Source organism: Macaca thibetana, chromosome 7 (assembly GCF_024542745.1).
Source record: "Macaca thibetana thibetana isolate TM-01 chromosome 7, ASM2454274v1, whole genome shotgun sequence".
NCBI classification, from domain to species: domain Eukaryota; kingdom Metazoa; phylum Chordata; class Mammalia; order Primates; family Cercopithecidae; genus Macaca; species Macaca thibetana.
The window spans coordinates 79,028,893-79,042,121 of NC_065584.1; the positions used below are offsets into that span (position 1 = coordinate 79,028,893).

At 35.4% G+C, this 13,229-nt stretch overlaps 1 long non-coding RNA gene across 1 annotated transcript in view; it reads left to right on the top strand.

Moving 5' to 3' along the window:
• The window catches only part of LOC126959393 (uncharacterized), a 37,377-nt gene extending 25,621 nt beyond the window's left edge, over window positions 1-11,756 (top strand). Inside the window, exons 5-7 of the long non-coding RNA XR_007727523.1 lie at window positions 3,701-3,725; window positions 9,482-9,625; window positions 9,713-11,756. This is a non-coding gene — a long non-coding RNA (uncharacterized LOC126959393). The remainder of the gene's footprint in view (window positions 1-3,700; window positions 3,726-9,481; window positions 9,626-9,712) is intronic.
• Window positions 11,757-13,229: the final 1,473 nt, after the last annotated feature.

A 13,229-nucleotide genomic window follows, 5' to 3' on the forward strand; every position in this document is an offset into this window, starting at 1 on the left:
TTTCAGCTATCGATGATCAAGTGGGATACATTTCAGAGGAAGAAACAGCTCCTTACATAAATTCTAGAAAAAACATGGTGGTTAACTGCCTCCATATAAAGCTGATTTTTTTTTTTTTAAATCTTTTAGGTTTAGGGGTACATATATGGAGTTGTTATACAGATAAATTGTGTATCATGGGGGTTTGGTGTGCAGATTATTTCATCACCCTGGTAATAAGCATAGGACCTGATAGGTAGTTTTCAGACCTTCTTCCTCCTCTCACCTCACCCTCAAGTAGGCACTGGTTGTTCCCTTCTTTGTGCCCATGTATACTCAATGTTTAGCTAATTCTAGCCTGTAGATTTAATCACAGATCTCCCATTAACAATGCTGTGTTGCTCCCTTCTTTGGCTATTTCAACTATCTGCTGATTTCTTTTCTTTTTACTACTATTTCATTTGCAGTGGAGCCAACCAATCCTAACAAAGTTGAATAGTAGATAAATTATACCATTTCATCTGAAGAAATACCTGTCGCATTTTTACTTTTTCTCTCACTCTATCCTCTACTAAAAACTGTTTTCAGATAAACTTCTGAAACCAATCATTTATAACCGGATATAAATTCAAATTGTTTTTACTTCTCAGAATATTATCTCAAGCTAACTTGAATTGGGTAATAAAAGACATTTTACTCTATTAAAGAAAAGCTAGGCATTTCCTGAAATATCAATTAGTTTGGAAGCAATTCACCTAGATGTCATGCGAACCCTAAAATAAAATAAAAAATCTAGACTGGTTATGTATATTTGCCTGTTGAAAAAGATCTAGATGATTTTTTAAAATGCTAAATGTTATTTTCTAATAAGTATTTTTTTAAAAAGTTGGTCACCAGACTTCCCCTAAGCAGTAAGAGATATCCAAATTTTTATATAAAGTGGAATTATGAAACCTGATTATGTACAACTGCTGTTCTACCATGTTTGGGCTACATTGGTAGGAATACCTGTTAGCTGTGCATTTTCAAAGATTGCTTATACTTGGAGATTATGAATGTTTGGCCACTCCCAGTTGGAGCCAGGCCTATATTGATCAAGGATAATGAAAGGAAATACTGATGATGGTATTTCTTTGACAGTTTCAGTTAAGAGGAAATATTAGTCTGAATTAGAGTGTAACAAAGGGAATGAGGATCCAGTAAGTTAAAGAAGATAGAACTTGATTTGTCCTTTACATAACAATCTGAATTGAGTGGTTCAATTCTGCTCCATTAAGTTATTCAGGAATTAAGGTTCTTTCCATTGATTGCAGTATTATCCTCCAGGACTGTCATCTTCTGTATGGCAGAGACAGGGTCAGCTGCCATCCCAGCTGGTGATAAGGGGAAAGATAACATGGAAGCATACACATAGTCCTAAGACTTAGGTCCATAAGGGACACCTATCACATTAAATTCCGTGGAGAAAAGAAGTCCACTATGAAAAGGAGGCTGGAATATTCCATTTAGTCTTGCATGCAGGAATAAAAGGAGAGTATCTTTTGGTAGACAACTAATACTTTCACTTCTTGGTTTGTGCTGTTTGTTGATCCTATTGAAGTTTCTTGATGATGTGCAGTCTTTTCTCTGTGAAAAGGATAAAATTGATACGGTTTCTGAATGGACCCTTAAATTGGAGGAATAATGCCACCTTTATTTTTCGGTAGACTGTGTTTTCCACCTGCCTATACTGGTGAAAAATAATAATCTTTTATTGGATAAGAGTCTCTCCATTCTTATTTTCTTCAACTTATTTGGTCTTGGGAAAATAGGACCAATATTAAAGCTCTCGTGATTTACCTACGCCTTGTGAATCTGTTTCTACTCAGTTTCACTTTGAAGGAAAAGAGTCAGATTCTACCTCTAATTCTGCAAGGAAAAATACATTCTTAGTAGATCAAAATACATTTTAATCTCCCCTTTTCCTGAATTAGGTTCAAAAAGCTTTGCTTACTAAATAGTTTATAAAGTGTCCCCTTTTGAAATAACCTGTATAGATCACTTTGACAGGGAAGTTTACTAGGGAAATTAAACGAAGCTGCCTTTATTGTTAATGAATAATTCTTAAACTACAATTTAGTATTAGATACCCTATAGTTAAAAGTAAGAGAGTAATGTTCTTTCATGTAGGATAGCGGTTATTTTCTAATTTTCTAATAGGACCAAACTTATGTTTTGATGCAATACTGGGTTTTGTAGATCCAGAAAGCCTCTTTTCACCTGTTACTATACTCACTTACTAGCTGATGTCTGTTTCTCTACTAGAAATTCTTTATCTTGGCTTAAGGCTTTACCTGGCTAAAACCCAATTATCTATGAAAAAAGTAACCTTTTAAATTTTATAATCATTTTATGTTTTGTTCTGGTTGAATTTGTTGTTGAGGTTTTTGAAAATGAGCTAGCAGAATGCTTGAGGTGGCTGTGAGAGGGTCCTCTGACTATGGAAATGAACACAAAAAGATTTTTGTTTAAAAGATGAATTTAATTTGTGAATTTTCTCTCCATTGTGGGTCACTTTGAGTTCTGGCTGACTTACGGAGGAAAAAATAGAGCTGTTTATGACCATTATAAAAATGTATTATGTGCAAAAGGTGTACATCATTCCCTGAATATTTTCGTTTTTATTTCAAATTAGAAAATTACTGTTGTTCATTTAAATAAAGGACAGCATCATCGACAAAATCATCATGAATTGAAAATAGTAAAATTTAATTTTTACAAATCTGTGCTAAACATTTTAATGGAAATATATTTTTTTCATTCATGGTAGTTTAATGAAAAAATGTAGTGGTGATAAATTCAAACAGTAAGTAAAATAGAATTTAAGTTACATGTGTTAATAAGGATATTGATCTACTGTTGATATTCTGAAGCTATTAGCAATCAAATGTTATCATTAATTTTCAGCCCTTGAGCTACTACTTAGTTTTCTACTCACCAGTTCTACCTTTTTAAAAAATTGCAAACAACGTGGCTGTATGAAGAGGGAAGAGCTTTACCCCTATTTGGACAAAAAATAGGCCCTGCTTGTAAGATTAGTTGAATGTTTAGGTCCTTGTAGGTTGTAAAGAATGAAGTTTAAAAATTTGCATTAGGGATCGGTCGCGGTGGCTCACGCCTGTAATCCCAGCACTTTGGGAGGCGGAGGTGGGATGATCACGAGGTCAAGAGATCGAAACCACCCTGGCCAAAATGGTGAAACCCCATCTCTACTAAAAATACAAAAATTAACTGGGTGTGCTGGCGCACGCCTGTTGTCCCAGCTACTCAGTAGACTGAGGCAGGAGAATCGCTTCAACTGGGGATGCAGAAGCTGCAGTGAGCCGAGATCACACCACTGCACTCCAGTCTGGGCAACAGGGTGAGACTTTATCTCTTAAAAAAAAAAATAAATAAATTGTGTTAGGTACATTTTTTTACACTTTAAATTCGATTTAATAAATTATCATGACTACCAGTAACTCTAATGCTGTGAATCCTTGAAATTTAATGTTTAGATTTAGATATAATAGATAACTATATTGTCAACTCTGTAAACGCTTGGCCATTTTACTAATGTCGCTATTTTCTAGTACTTGCATATAGTAGACAGTAAATAAATATTGAGTAGATGTCCAATAACTCTTTAATAGATTCATTTGTCATTTTAATTTGTAAGTAATTATTGATTCTTTTTCTTTAGGCTACAGGCTAAACAAGAGTCAAAGGTAAGTCAAATGAGCTGGAGAACAGAAAAGAGATTAGACAAGGGCAAGTGTGTATAAGGTGGTAAAGGAGTACCCTGAGATAAATGTAAATGGTGTGCAATAGAGGTTTAGAGGATAGAGTGCTTGTACACAGTTTGGCAATTCAGGAAGGCCTCCCGTACGTTATGGCATTTGAGGTTGAATCTTGCAGGGTTTGTGTGGCTGAGTGGTGAACTGTGAGGATATTCATGGCAGAGAGCACAGTCCGTAAAGATTAGAGCTAATTCCGGTATTTTCCATCTCTGACCCTGTATAGTTATTTTACAGCACTTGCATCACACTATGTTTTAATTATTTTGTATGTTTTTGCCTCTCATGCCATCCACTAAATTATAAACTTCTTGAGGGCTATGTGTTAGTAAGTCCTGTATTTTCTCTAAGTTTATGAGTGCTCTATATACATTAATATTTTTTAAAAATTACTTTATATCTTTCAAGTTATCAAATATTTTATAGTTTTACTAATTACATTGAATCTAGTGATTAACAAATGAAATAGCTCCTTGAATATGGTGCACAATCAAGCATTTCTAAAACAGCAGTTTAGAGCTAAGGCACTGGGGTTAGAATTGCCATCTTTAAATACTGGTTTAGCTATTGACTAACAGACCTTGACAATTTGTTAACCACAGTGGACTCAGTTTTCTTATCTATAAAAAGGGATAATATTCACATATACCTAACAGAACTCTGTGGTAGATTATAGATTGCTATAAATACTTTGCTACTCTTCCTTTTGAAAGATGGAGTCTAATATTCATCCCTTTGAGTCTGGGCTGGCATATGTGACACTCTTAACCAATAAACTATAATGGAAGTGATACTGTGAGACTTTTGAGGCTAGATCATATGAAGCTCTGAAGCTTTTGCTGATCTCTTTTTGAATGCTGCTCTTAAAAATCTTTCTGTTGGAGCCTTTAGCCGCCACAATAGAAGTGTGACTGTTCTGAGGCCGGGCGCGGTGGCTCAAGCCTGTAATCCCAGCACTTTGGGAGGCCGAGACGGGCGGATCACGAGGTCAGGAGATCGAGACCATCCTGGCTGACACGGTGAAACCCCGTCTCTACTAAAAATACAAAAACTTAGCCGGGCGAGGTGGCAGGCGCCTGTAGTCCCAGCTACTCGGGAGGCTGAGGCAGGAGAATGGCGTGAACCCGGGAGGCGGAGCTTGCAGTGAGCTGAGATCCGGCCACTGCACTCCAGCCTGGGTGACAGAGCGAGACTCCGTCTCAAAAAAAAAAAAAAAAAAAAAAGAAGTGTGACTGTTCTGAACCTTTAGCCATTATATAAGAATTTGACTACTCTGAGACTCATGAGACATGGGATCTCTTGCCGGAGATCCATGCGTGGATTCTTTGGTTAACATTACCAGCTGAGCTAAACTTTTTGGCCATTCCAGGCAAGGCATGAGACACATGTGTTAAGCTTCCTGGTATCCTTTATAACAGCCCATCCACCAGGTGAATGTGATCTACCAGCATCTAGTGATCTCATCTGACTTCATGTGTAGAATTAGTATCACCCATTCTAACCCAACTCAATTTCTTGACCCACTTTCATTAATCATAAAATAATGGTTGTTGTTTTAAGACACCAAGTTTTGGAGTAGTTTATTACATGGTAAAAAATAACTGGAACAGGCTATTAAGAAGATTAAGTCATTTACTGTATATAAAACAGCACAGTGCTGGGCACATGGTATGTAGTCTATAAAAGTTGTTGCTATTATGATATTATTATACCATAACCATAATTATAAAGTCTGCATTTGTGTGTGTCTGTGTGTGTATGTCGTGTTTGTGTTATTTGCAAGTACTGAGAAAATGAACTTGAAATGAAAGCCAGTAATATGCTGCACTTTCATATAAGAGAAGCTTTAAGTCATTTTTTTAAAGATAGGGTCTTGCTATGTTGCCTAAGCTGGGCTCAAACAATCCTCCTGCCTCAGCCTCCTGAGTAGCTGGAACTAAAGGTGCGTGGCACCATGCCTGGCTGCTTTAAGTAATCATTCTATAAATAATTCTTTTATTTATTTATTTTTCATTCATTCTTTTTTTTTCAAGATGGATTCTTGCGCTGTTGCCCAGGCTGGAGTGCAGTGGCATGATCTCAGCTCACTGCAACCTCTGCCTCCTGGGTTCAAACAGTTCTCCTGCTTCAGTCTCCCAAGTATTGGGGACTACAGGCTTGCACTACCATGTCTGTCTAATTTTTGTATTTTTAGTAGAGATGGGGTTTCACCATGTTGGCCAGGCTGATCTTGAACTCCTGACCTTGTGATCCACCCCCTCGGCCTCCCATAGTACTGGGATTACAGGCGTGAGCCAGAATTGTTATCTTTCTCTGACTAAGAATTAAATAATAAGTTTTTCTTCTTCAGGTTTTTTCTTTTTTGGTCTTAGTGCCTTCTCATGTCACTCTATATTGCCCACCTGAACAGGCCATCTGACTGGTCTTCACTACTTCCTTTGTTTCAATTACCATAAATTCTTAATGAATTCCAAATATTTACCTTTAGACCAACTTATTTTTGAATTTCAGATGTGAACATTCAACTGCTTACTGAAAATCCCCATCTTAATGTCCCACAGGCACCTCCAGACCAACAGAGTCAAAACTGAACCCCTTAGCTCCTTATCAAATTTCCTTTTTTAAATTCACTATCCATTATTTGTGTAAGTCAAAACCTAGGTTTTTACCAAGAAGTCTAGCTTAACATCACAAATCATATTGGCACATGTTCATTAAAATTTGATCTGGTCTAGGTAATTGAAAAGTTTAAGGCTTTCATAATGCAGCTTATGTATCATGATACTGAACTGTGCTTTATGAAGCAGTAATACATATAAATAATGCAGAAAATTTTATAAAGTACCTGATATTTGGCATATGCCAAGCAAACTACAAAAGTTTGGCACATCTTGGGATTTAAGCCTTTTCTGTCTATTATTTTTTCTGCTCTAGCTTATTGAAACTTGTGACTATAACCTTCCCATAGATTTTAATCTGAAGATATCAAACAACCTTATAGATTTAATTTGTCTGCATGTTTCTTAATGCTTTGAGACCCATGAAGTAATCAAGACCATTGCTTTTTCTAGTTGACACGTAGCACCTTTTGTCTCCTCTCCAGAGCATTGTCAAGAAAGACATTTTATTCTACACTAGCTATTTATGTCCAGTCCCACAAGTACTCAAAATCTTGGTATTTTAAATTACATGTAATCAGGTTGTTATACTGAATTATTTCTGCTGTCCTAATGTCATTATGCTTCATATCATTTTAATTTATATTTAGGTACAATTTTTGTTTGTAATTTTTGATGCTTTGATCTTTAATACCTGGAAATAATTTTAGCAAAAATTTATGTGGTTTACATTTGGGAAATGCTTTATCTTTCTGTTGAAAATTCACCATATATGCTAACATACTTAAACTCTGAAAAGTAAAAGCTTGTGGAAAATTACGCTTGTTTAGCTTCTTTAATCCAGCAGTTCCCATGGAACATAAAAAATGAGTAACATTTGTCATACTATTTACTATTTAGTTTGAGAGACCTACAACTTTAAAATTGATACTCAGCTTCATGAATACCTTTTCTACTTCAGGGACTGCATAAGAGAGGAAATCTTTCATTTGTAAACATTCTACTTTGTAGGTAACATAGGAGTCTTTTTTCCTTTTTTAAATGGCATCTGTCATTGCTCACCATTGCTTCAGATGATTTCCAAAATTCCTTGCTAATCAGTTTTAGGTGGGCTTGCTTTCTGAAGGTGAGTTTCTGTCTTTCCCCTGTCCCCATCCTTACATTGCCAAGTCTGTGTGTCCTATTTCTTCTGCCTTTTTGCTTTCTTCCTTTCCTTTCTGACATTCTAGATTGTGTCTTGCTGATATTTTTTCAGCTTTGTAGAATATTATTATTTTTGTGCTACCACAATGATTTTTACAAGAAAACATACATTAAGGGATAGCTGTTTACCTCATGATGCTTCAGTTGACAAAGTATTTTGCATAGATTTCCTTTAGTCTGAAATCTCTGTACTTCAGATGAGTTCCATCCCCCGACTTTTCAGAAACACATCACTTGTATTAAAATAAAGCATATCTGTAACATGCTTACAAGCATGTGCTAATGTAATGGCACTAAGAGAAGAATAGTATTTTGGCAGATACATTTTTAATTATTTGCTTTAATAAAATCAGCTAAAACTCTATCTTCCACACAGCATAGGACATGTACTTCAGTTTTTAGGTCAGCTCCTACAAGACAATTGACTGGCAAGGAAGTCAGCGCTCTTCGTTACATGGATACAACAATATCACAGAACTGTTAGAATAACTTAAACTTCTCTAATGAGCTTCAGAGCTTTAATGAGAAGATTTTCTATTCCTGTGTGATTAATATTGCTCTGTGATAGAAAGAGAACTTTTTTTTTTCTCAAAGGAGAGGTAGAGCAAGAGAGTTCAAGATAAATGATTAAGAGGAAGTTAAGAAGTGGTTAATCCCTTATAGCCCAAAGGGGCTTAATTATTGATAACTAGTAACTGCCACCAGCATAGGTAGGCCCTCCAAATAATCATTATAGCCTGGAATAAAGTAGCAAAAACTATTTTTAAATTACCAGCATTTAAACCATTTATTTTCTGAATTCAGTCTATCAAGCAATTAGCATAGACTGGCTATAAAATTATGTGAGCTTGTGAACCTATGTTATAAGTTTAGAGACTTATGATTCACAGTTGATCTTGAATATTTTTTTCTATAAAAATAGTCACAGTAAATCACTAAGTCAAAATGGGCAAACTGGTTCAATGTGTGTGTTTGTGTATGTGTGGGTACACAGCTGTGTGTGTTTGTGTGTGTAGGTGTATAGCTGTGTGTGTCCACACACATTTTGAAAATCAACAGGTTAGCAGAAACAGGATGATGAAGGAAGAATGAGGAAAAGAGACAGTTATAAAGAGTCATTGATAAGAAGCAAAACATTCTTAGGATATGTGGGTGTATATAATCAGTGGCCTTTTTGTACAAATACATCTTTTTTGACATATTAGTTTCCATCGACATCAACTGAAGCAGATTTCAGAATGTCAAGGAGAAGTAGCGAGAAGTAAAAGTGACTGTAAAAGTAATGGAAGTAAAAGCAGTGAAGATGTCAAGAAATTTGTGAAAGAAGTAAAATAGAAGTAGATGGTCATCACATTTAAATAAATGTTAGTCATGCACTTTGAACAGACACTGGTTAAAGATATTTAGGAAAATAGAATGGATTTTAAATTTTAATCGGGGAAGCTGATTGTAAAGAAGAAGGAGCAAAATCAAATACCAGAATAAAAACACTAGAGAGGGAAACTATTTCGTTATTGGCTTCAGCTATCTCCAAATGTGTGTTTAGGTTTCAACTTCAGCAGGAGACATCAAATTTATTCAGAAGAGCTAAATTGATGATGTCATAATACAGCTATGCTTTTTGAAGCACATTGGGAAAGACATTCTCCTGTGTGTAGTCTTTTCACTCCCACTGGGCCACATAAGAATGGGCGTGGAACCCTTCCTTACCAGTAGGTAAGGGGGCCCACACAGGAAGTACGGGGCTTATGGCCTTATGTGGGAATATGTTTTGCTGTTTCAGACTCAATGTGTAGTTCTTTGTTCTGCTTAAGTGGGTGTTTCAATAGTCCTCAGGCATGTCCTCTCTCCACAATTTTTTTTCAGATACCATAGAGGAGAGGTCGAGTTCCCTCCACTGCAGCACCAAGTGGAGTATATAAAGCCACACTGCTGTGGCATAGTCCACTAGCTGTGAGAGACAGATGCATTACAAGGGGATGGATTTAGTGCACTCTTTCCTCTCTTACTGTGAGTAGATGCTGCACTTCTTGAGCCTGGTGTGTGTGTGTTGTCTTTTCTCAGTGACCTTGAATCATACATTTTTTTCCCCCCTAGGTGGCATTTACCTGCCTTTTAACAATATTCTGTCCTGCAGCACAGCCTGAACACCCAGTAAATGATGAAACAAAACTTCTTCCCAAGCCTCAATGAGGATTGTGCCATGGTTTAGAGGTAGGAGAATTTCAAGCCATTAATCGTCTATCAATACTAAATACCACCGAGAATGGCTTCTTCAGGTCTATCGGCTTAATGCTGCTTCTGTGTTATTCTTAGGCCAAAGAACAATGGTCAACCCAGCAATAAACTCAGTTTGGCTGATTTCGGCCTTTAGTCTAACCTTCTCAGTTGGACCACACAGACATTCTTCCCTTCAATTTCAGGGTCTTTCCTTCAGGAATTCTGTCAGGAATAAGCAGCAAGTTTCCTACTGCTCTGGGTCCTCCTTAGACTCCTCTTATTTCATGTTCAGAGGAATGAACTCCACATCCTGTCTTAAACTCCACTTTCCTTCTATTATTTTTTTCACATTTGACATTGATACTCATTAAAACTAGAATCTGAATTGTTACCACCAATGATATTGTTTACCTCTTTTTTTGCACCAGAGAGCTTAATATTTAAAATGTTCTGTGAGATATGGGAATGGTATACTGTCTTTCTAGTGTGGCAAAAGAAGAGAGAGCAACAAATTATTGTGTTCATATTAAGATTATTTGAATATAAATATTTTGCCAAATTTGTATTTAAGTGTCCATGCTATTTTTAATAATTGGATTGATATAAATAGATCTTAAGAAATAGCAAAAGAAAGAAACCCATTTTGTCAAATTGGAGTCAGGGAGGCATGGAAATTCTCTTCATTTTAAGTGCTCCTAAATTCCGGCTTACTCTGTGGTTGAATTTATATCAATAAAGAGAATTGGAGATTAAGGCAATTAATCAGAAATTTTAGTTAAAAAAGGAATACAAAAAAAAAGTAAAGTTTCCTATAGAATTCTAGGGTTTGACATTCACACAGTTATTTCATTAGGTAGAATGGTAAGTCTTTGCTCTTATGAAAAGATTGTTCCCTAATTGTCATTGAGCATAAGGTAAAATGAAGATAGATTATACAAATATCCTTATTGATTAAAAGTTTAAAATTGCCAGTGTCCCAAGAAATATGCCTGAATTCAAGGTTATCTTATTGTAAAGAATATCTTATTGCAGTTTGTTTTTTTTTTCCTTATTGTAAATAAAGGGTCAACCAACAACTAATAACTCACAACTGCATCTTTTCTTGTTAGAACATGTCGCCCAGCACTTTTTGATTAGATGTTCTCAGATAATAGCTGGGGCAGATTGACCAAAGGAGAGCAATTTTTTTTTAATCAGGATAACATAATAATTCAATCACAAACTTTAGATAGGGCTATGGATATCACCAATTTTCTTTTTTTGTCTATTAATAGTGCTGTATCTTTAGTGGAATTGAAGACATGACCTTCTGCAGGTTTCAATACAACTTTATAAAAGGCCATAGCAATGCCTTTAAAATCAAATCTATTAACTGTTCTACAGAGAAGCCAGTTTTCTAGTAACTTGGCCATAACTTAAAGACAGGGACCCTGAAAACATCAAGCATTTGCCTGAAATATGAATTACCTCCCTGACTAAATTCAGTAATCTTGGCTCTTCTTCTCTGCATGTAAGTCATTTTGTGTACATCAGTTTCTTCACCTATGCAAGAAGAGAGTTGTCCAGCATGTCCTGAGGTTCTTTCAGTTCTAAGTTCTTTGTATAATTTGATTGGAGCCCAAGAGATGTCCTAAATCTGACTGGCATGCAGTAAATGTTTGTTGATTATGAAAAAATATTTGAGTTCCAAATGGGTTGTAAAATATCTCGTGTGGACATACTGTAGCAACTTAATACTTATAATTTTGGGAGCAGAATAAATGTAATTAAATCACAAATGCAAATGAATTCTCTGTTTATTTAAGTCAAAGAGAAATAGTTGTCTAAAAACAATCTGACCCATATACTGGTTGAAAATAGTAAACATTAGTTTTTTATGAAGTGCAAAGTAAGTGGTTCACATATATTAAATGTAATGAAGGCCGGGCACGGTGGCTCAAGCCTGTAATCCCAGTACTTTGGGAGGCCGAGGCGGGTGGATCACGAAGTCAGGAGATCGAGACCATCCTGGCTAACATGGTGAAACCCCGTCTCTACTAAAAATACAAAAAACTAGCCGGGCGTGGTGGCGGGCGCCTGTAGTCCCAGCTACTCGGAGGCTGAGGCAGGAGAATGGCGTAAACCCGGGAGGCGGAGCTTGCAGTGAGCCGAGATCGCGCCACTGCACTCCAGCCTGGGTGACACAGCGAGACTCCGTCTCAAAAAAAAAATAAATAAATAAATAAATAAATGTAATGAATGTATTAAAAAAGATTTTCACCTAGTTGAACTGCATTTACACTTCATGAATATCACTAGTGTAGTCATTATTTTAAAAACGTAGAGCTGGAGAAATAAACATTTAGACAGGTAAGAACAGACTGAAGTTTTAAATTTTATTTTTAACAGTCATTCTAAAAGAATTGTTTATCATTATATATTGGTATGACTGTTAAAAGTTGAAACAAAAACATGGAAGTATGCTTTTAATTGACCATTGTTATACAGAGAGAGTGAATTTAAAAATTTTTATGCATATGAAGTTACTAATAATTTTTTGAGCACATACAGTGTTCTACATACTTACCTATATGTATTCTTTAATCCTCATAACAGCCCCATGAACTATCTACTCTTATTATCATCATTCGATCTTGCAGGTGAGGAAACTGAGGTCTAGAAAAGTTCATTAATTTGACTAAAGGCGCACAGTTAATACATGGTAGAGCCAAGGCTTAAACCCTGGCATTCTGGTTTTATGCTTTTAACCAACTGCTTATTATTGGTATCTTATTGTGATGATTTTGGAAAACACTACTAATTTATTTGGAATGTATTAATAGTCTTTATTTATTTACAAGTTTAATAAAGAAAAAGTTAACCTTTCCATATGTTCAAACAAGATGCATAATTTTGTCATTTATCATCTGCAATTTCTATTTCTTTATGCTTTGTGAAATGAAAAGCTGTAATATCAACTTTTTGTTTGTTTCAATCATTTGTATGATTTGCTAGCCTTTGTTTTATTAAATAGAATGTATCAATGCTTTTTTTGCATTTAGTATTTAATATGTAGGGAACCCATTTCTGATGAATTGCCGTGAGTTGAGAAATACTCTGTATGTACTCCATGAAATTATAAGTAGCCAATACATGTCTCTATACATTCCTGTAGGAGGCCTTCTTTTTTTCTATTAGAATTATTTTAACTCAAAATATATTTCGTTTAGAAATGATTGAATCATCTGTTTTATTCAAGCAATTGACATTGAATCACATTAATATTACTTCATTTTTTTATTCAGAGGTTTTAAACATCTTTCCCTTTTACTGCTTTTAAAAACTTAACACTGACAATTTTTATGTCTTGAGATATAAAATATAATAAATTATCAAATCAAGAATAATAATGAAA